The sequence below is a fragment of the Elaeis guineensis genome, chromosome 10 (genome assembly GCF_000442705.2).
Source record: "Elaeis guineensis isolate ETL-2024a chromosome 10, EG11, whole genome shotgun sequence".
Classification (NCBI taxonomy): domain Eukaryota; kingdom Viridiplantae; phylum Streptophyta; class Magnoliopsida; order Arecales; family Arecaceae; genus Elaeis; species Elaeis guineensis.
Window position 1 is genome coordinate 30,422,521 of NC_026002.2, and position 7,383 is coordinate 30,429,903.

The 7,383-nt window shown below is 35.1% G+C and overlaps 1 non-coding gene across 1 annotated transcript; it reads right to left on the minus strand.

Moving 5' to 3' along the window:
* Positions 1 to 7,276: 7,276 nt before the first annotated feature.
* Positions 7,277 to 7,383, minus strand: LOC140852296 (small nucleolar RNA R71). The gene has a single exon (XR_012135198.1). It is a non-coding gene; the product is annotated as a small nucleolar RNA R71 (small nucleolar RNA).

A 7,383-nucleotide genomic window follows, 5' to 3' on the forward strand; every position in this document is an offset into this window, starting at 1 on the left:
AGGTCCGGTCCGGACGTCGATCGAGCCGTATAATTTTAGGCACGATCGTTCGGCGGTTCAGGATCGATCGAACCGGGCTTAAGTGAATGTAGGCCCGGAAGACTGGGCTGTTTGATCGTTTTGTAAACAGGCCAGGCTCAGGCTTGGAATTAATGCCCAGCACCATCTCGACCACAGCCCCAATTTTTTTTTTTTTTCTTATATTTTTTATTTATATTTGATGTATTTGTATATTAAATTAATAATTAGTGTTGATATGTCAACTTAGTGAGATAACAGGCATGTTCCAAATTGTTGGCATATTTAATTATCCATGTCCAACATTCTAAGATATTTTAAATTATTTTAATTATTTTTAGAAAAAATAAAAAATGGTCCAGAAGCTTGAGACCCAACATGAGGTCTGAGCAAGGACTAAGCTTAAGTCTGAAAAATAGGCTTCAGGTAGAGCTCGGAATTGAAAGGCTCTATCTTGTTGATTACATGAATAGTATTTTTTTTATATTTTTTATTTTTATTAAATAATAAATGGTTATACCCCATGATACAATGGCACATAGCCATAACAGGTACATCATCCATTCATACATACATGTGTGCACATATCAAAAGTTTAAGTTCCAAAGAAAAATCCACATCCCATTCAATATTGCGGTTGAGTTAGTTTCGTATTAGCCAACCTCAACCTCGTTTGCTTCAATGTATATATATTATATTTTATAATTTTATTTTTCTTTTTTTTTTAAAAAAAAAATCCGACACAATCAATCTAATTGATGAAGAGGATTGGCTCTTCCTATGCCATTAAATCAAAGTAAAAAAGTGGGTTTGAACAATTAACCTAAAAAGTTAAAAAAATAAAGTGCCCATGCATAGGCCAGTTTATTGCCATCTTAATATTTTTTTATCCAAAATGCAATCCTATAACTTCACATGCTTTTAGAGTAATTGATTAGTGGCCAGAGGTTTGAATTTGGACTTCACGGATGTGGATGGATACCCCTTGATTTGCTATTTTTATTTCAAATAGATTCGATGAGTTGTAGTTTATGATCTTTGATTTTCACAATAATTATTTTATTTTTATTTTTTTTTCTTTCTCCAAATGTGCAACCATAAAAAAAAAAAAAAAAAAAATACAACTATACCACGTGACAATAGAGAATCGACATAATCTTAGTGCTGGACACAACATACACTCTAGAGCGCCAACATTTTTTAATGACAGATGGTGATAATTTCTTATAATTATATGTGGTAATATAGTCAGACCCATCTCAGCACCATACCAACCATTTCTTCCTTTTTTTTTTTTTTTTTTGAGTGCATGTCGTTATATATCTATATACAAAATTAGATGAATATCCTCATAAATTGCTATATATATATATATATATATATATATATAGATGCACACACTTATAAAATACTTGCTTTGCATGTACACACACATATCAGTATAAATATCCATGCTATCTATATATTCGTACAAATATCCATGCTATCTCATGCCCTTAAGAAATGGCTATCTAATATTGGAATGATTTTAATACCACGTAGATGCACAAAATAGAAAAATTATAAGGATGTGTGTGTGGCAATTTTATAAGAATATTTATATAATTTCATGTAGTATGAAGGTATGTGCTAAAAAAATAAAAATAAAAATAGACATACATCCAAAAAGTAATATTTCATTAAGACTGCAAAGAAAATCTACCAAAATCCTATGGTTATAACCACGAGGTCCATCCTTAAAAACCCTAGCCATCCCCTCGCCTCTTCCCTGCCCAAGCCCTCTCTTTTCTTTGCTGGCATCCAAATCCCCGTAAAATCCTAGAAGTCCTGGCTGTTCTCGTGTTCTATATCCTAACCTAGGAGCCTGCCATTGTGAAGGTGGTAAAGAGCAGCCAGTGGATGGTAGCCTAGAGGCTTGACTCCAAGCAATTTGAGAGAAGTACATCCCAAAAATCTTAATGCACTCTCTTATCAAGCTTGAGTCCATATTCTGGTCCCTCTCCCATGATATAAATTTTTAGGGCATCTCTCCCCCCCCCCTTCTCTTTTTTTTTTTGAGCTGAATTTTGTGTTTTATAAAATTTATGATTGAATATTTGATCGAGTGGTTCAAGAATTGGTTTTAATTTGCTTGATCTTTTTGTTTGTTCATCTTTAACATTTTGAATGCCTTTTTTTTTAAAAAAATGGTTATCCTCTTGTATGTATATACATAGAATAACATGAATACCCTTAAAAATTACTATATATATATATATATATATATATATATATATATATATATATATATATATATATATATATATATATATATATTCTCATAAAAAATTTATTTTGTATATATTTATTAGTATAAATATCCATGCTATCTACATATTTGTATAAATACCCATGCTACCCAATGCTCTTAAGAGATAAGCCATTTAAAATTGGAATGATCGAAATACTAGATAAATGCACCAAAAAGAAAATTTAAAAGGATATATAAAGCATCTTTATAAGGATATTTATGTAACTTCATGTATTAGGATGGTATACGCTGAAAAAATAAAAATAAAAACACACATGTCCGAAGAAAGATATTTCATCTAGATCGTGAAGGAAGCCCACCAAAATCCTATGGCTGCACCCACAAGCTCCGCTCTTAGAAACCCTAGCCATCCCTTTGCGTCTTTCCTCCCCAAGCCCTCCTCCTCCATCAGTGTCCAAATCCCTCTAAAGCCCTAGAAGTCCTCGCTAATCACCTCATCGATATCACAGCTGACTCTCATGTCCTACACCCTAACCTGAGAGCCATTGCAATGGAAGCGGTGGAGAATAGCTGGCCGATGGTCCAAAGTCTCAATTCCTTTAGGTGGTTTGGAGGGGAGCGTATCCTAAAAATCCTAATGCAATCTCTCATTGAGCTTGAGTCTATATTCCAACCCCCTTCCCACAACACAGATTTTCAGGTTATCTCTCTCTCTCTCTCTCCCTTTGAGTTGAATTATGTTTTTTCATAAAATTTATGATTGAATATTTGATTGAATGGTCAAAGCTTTGGTCTTGAGTCACTTGAATTTTTTTTTTTGTTTGCTCATCTCTAACATTTCTAAATACATGTTTTTAATGTATATCCTAATATGTATCCATATATGTATGCACATGAAGTTATATGAATATTCTTACAAATATTATTATATATATCTTTATAAAATATTTATTTTGTATGTATATATTTATTAGTATAAATATGCATGCTATCTATATATCTAATATATATATTAAAATGGAGGCCTCCGCATTGGCAGGGCCTTCGTTTGACATGTGTGATTTTGAAAAAAGTTGAGAGAGCCATGTAAAAAAAAATCATGAAAGAAGGCCTCACATAAGCTTCCCTATTCGACCGCTGCTAAGACTTTTACTTTACTTCATTCGCTTCAAGCCTTCCACTCGATTGAGACTCCTGAGGACAGAGAACCAGCAGGAGAGGGAAGGGGAGTAGGGTCTAAGAGGACCATTGCCGCTGACATGGTGGTGGAGTATAAGATTCCTTGGTGAACCGCCATCCTATCGACCCTCCTTGTTGATGAGTCCACCAAACGGGACCCCGATATGGAGGATACGGACGGCCGAATAGCCCTAACTTCGTAGCTGGGGTGGGTTCAGAGGAGTGCATCTAGATGCTAGTGGCGATCGGAGCAAATGTGGGAGGGACAAAGAGAGTACTATCATAGGCACAGGCATGGCAGAGGTAGATCGGAGGAGCTTAGGGGTGACGGGGAGTTGGAAAAAGAGGGAGAAAGCCACATGGAGAAAAAAAAATCATAAAATAGTTCAACACGCATCAACGTTTCCTTATTCGGTCGCTTCATTTGCTTCAAGCCTTCCACCCGATTGATACTCCTGAGGACAGAAAAAACTGAGGAAAATGAAAGAAAAATCAACGAAAACAAGGGAAAGATAGAAAATCAAAAGATAATTGATCTTTTTTTTTGCTTTTTCTTTTTTTTGGTAGATCCATAGGAAAAGAGAGTACCTGAGGGAGATTGGAGGACTTCTTATGTTTCGATTGGAGTTTTTTCTCAGATTCTAGCCATGATTGCTTCGCAGAAGGTGTGATTTCGATGGTGATTGTTGAGCATATCAAGCTAGGAAGTGGTGGCTAGAAGAGATTTGGGGTCTTCTTCTCTTGTTCTACTCCTTCCTTATCTCCTTCTGCAATGATGATCCACTCTGAGTCATCGATCAGGGGTTGAGTTGGAGCTAGAGTGATCGTGTCCAACTCGACGGTAATGCAGATACCGATGAGCTTGCTCTCTGCAGTCTCATCTCTTGGATGGAAATGACCCTAGCAAACCAATGAGGGGACTGAAAGAGGAGAGGGGTATTTGTGTAAATTACTGCTTCTAAGCAGAGTAGAGGGATGCGTATTGAAGATGAATGCAAAGAGAGAGAGAGGATTTCTTTTCCGATGCCGAAAGGGGCTTGAGTTTAGGGGACAGGGTGGTGTAGCATATGACGAAGGCACAGATTAACTAAACTAAACCATTACGAGTGAAAAAATGCTATTGATTCCTTACCTGATGGATAAAGATATTTGCTTAACATATTATTATCTATTTGATTTATGTCACAAATTGACATAAAAAGTATCAATTAATATCTAAATTATCTAACTTTATTAAGAAATTGATACTTGTTATTATATTTTGCAAAAGAAGAGATCATCAATAGAAAGAACAAGGAAAGAGGATTCCAACGGCGCAAATTTTATGCAAAACGGAGTTAAATTGACCCAGGAATTGAAGAATGAAGAAAGAAGACTCAATTGGGTCAAATCCGAGTAAAATCAGATCAAAATTGATCAAAAATCAACTGATTTGGTGATCTGATTAGCCGCCTGGTCCACAGCAACAGGCGAGTGGACCATGGATCCATCGGCGCACCATAAACCCCCCTAACAACTCTCTAAAACCTCTTAGTCCCCACATCGAAAGTTTTGAAAACCTTATAACCCCCAAATGCCTATAAAAAGCCCCCAAAGGCCCTTGTTTTATGTATTCTTCCTTCCGATCAAGCTTGTAACCCTAGATAGTGGGGTTTTTAGCTCTCTTTTCAAGCCTCGAGCTTTGAGGTTTTTGTAATAATTTTTTTTTTATATATAAAATCTTATTTTTATGCAATTTCATCTCTTTACATTATGCAATTTATTTTTCTTGCAATTAGGATAGTTTAATTTATGCAATTTAATTTTATGCAATTAGGTTAGTTTAAATTATGCAGTTTAATTTTATGAAATTAGGGTAGTTTATTTTTCTGTATTTAAATTTTGTAAGTAGATTTAGATCATGTCTAGCTAAGCATCCCTTCTAGGGTTTGCGATGAAGCTAGATCATGAGTAGGAATTTTACATAGGGTTCTTTCTTTTTCTTAGGGTTTCTTTTTCTTCCTCTTTTGCCAAGAATTTTTGATGAACTACAGTTGGGTCAGAGTCCCTTCATAGTTCATGCTTGATTCAGTGCATAGGAGGAGAAAACCCTAAGGGATCCTAGTTACTACTCCCCTGTAAAGAATCTTGATGGGTTATCGTTGGGCCTTAGTCCCTTCATAATCTATGCTTGGGAAAGACAAGAGGAGTAGTCGTTAGGATCAATAAGAAAAATTCTAGGTAGAATTCCCTAATCTAGATCTAGTGGATTCAAAAACCCTAGATCCTTAGTCTTATTGTTTTTAGCAAACAACTTTCGACTTTCGATTTTTGTTAAAGCTCGCTTGAGCATAGATTTGAAAATCATTTTTAAAATCAAGTCTCTGTGGGATCGACCCGTACTCGCTGGTCGTGCTCCTCTGCACACCGTGCGCTTGCGGTTTTATTTACAAATTTTAAGATTTGAACATTAAGTTTTTGGCGCCGTTGCCGGGGATTTGGCATTTTAAATTATTTTCAAATATTTGTTCTTCGTGCGTTATAACTCTCTTTCTTTTTTCTTTAGGTTTCTATATTTAGTTGGTGATTGCTGGAAAACTCAGGTATGCTTCTAATTTCTCTTTTATTATTTTTAGTTAATTACTTTTGCTTTTAGACCTAATCATTTGAATTTACTTAATCACAAAAAAAAAAATATAAAACAAAACAAAAGACATTTCATAATCGTGAAGTAAAATATCAAAATAAAAAAAAAAAAAAATTAATTAAAATCTTTTACATTCTTGGTCATCTTGTTTATTTGTATTTGCATTTTCATAATTAATCTAAGGGCATCAACCCATTAACAAGATAAGGTGGGGATTTCATTACCCTTCCTTAGCCCAAAAACCATCTCCATCATATTGCATTACCTAGACTTTTAATCTTAAAATCAATTAGACGTCAACCTTAAGGAATTCGAGCTCAATAGGACAAGGAACCCTAAGAGTTCTACCAAGTTTGAGTTGTTTGATTAGTTGGTGTCTAGGCAAGTTCCTGAGGGTGGTTTGTTAAATTGGTTCAGTTGCTGGCCTGGCCAACTCGTTTGGTGTCTAGAAAGGCAACGATGAGTGAACCTCTCACCTCTTATACTTACCTGGCTAACTAGTTGATCAATCTCCACTTGGAAGGTTTGAAGGGTCATCTTGGAACAGTTAGGAGCTGTCTAGATTTAGGTTAACCCTAGGATAGATTGAGTTTAATTTATTGATTCACTTGTTTGAAAAAAAAAAAAAAATTAAAAAATTTGGTTACTTTTCTTTAGATTTAGGACTCCTTAGGATCTTCTCTTTAGAACTTTTTCTCTTTTCTTTCTTTTCCTTATACATAAAAATTTTATTAAAAAAAAAAAATTATATAAACATCGAGAACCGTACACTTCGTTTGTGGAGAAGAGTGTCGGGTCGTCTAGTTAGAATTGAGTCAATTCCTGTTGTTCCAATGGCTGAACCAATCCAACCCATGACCCTTAAGGATTTGTGTTATCCAGTTGGCTCCATCCAACCATCTTGTATCAGGTTGCCACAACCCACAGCTAACAATTTTGAAATCAAACCTCAAATCATAAATATGCTTCCAAAATTCACAGGATTAGAGGATGCTTATATATTTATTAGAGAATTTGAGGAGGTATGTGCAACCATGAAACTGCAATTAACAGAGGATGAGGTCAAACTTAGATTAATCAACTTTGCCCTTAAGGACAATGCTAAGAAGTGGCTTTATAGTCTGCCAAACTATTCTGTCACTACCTGGGAGGGCTTTGTGAGAATATTTTTAAAAAAGTATTTCCCCCATCATAAAACAGCTAGGATTAGGAATGAAATAAATCAATTTTACCGACTAGCTGGTGAATCATTTTGGAAGTACTTTGATCGTTTCAAGAATCTTTTGACCCAATGCCCACACCATGGAAT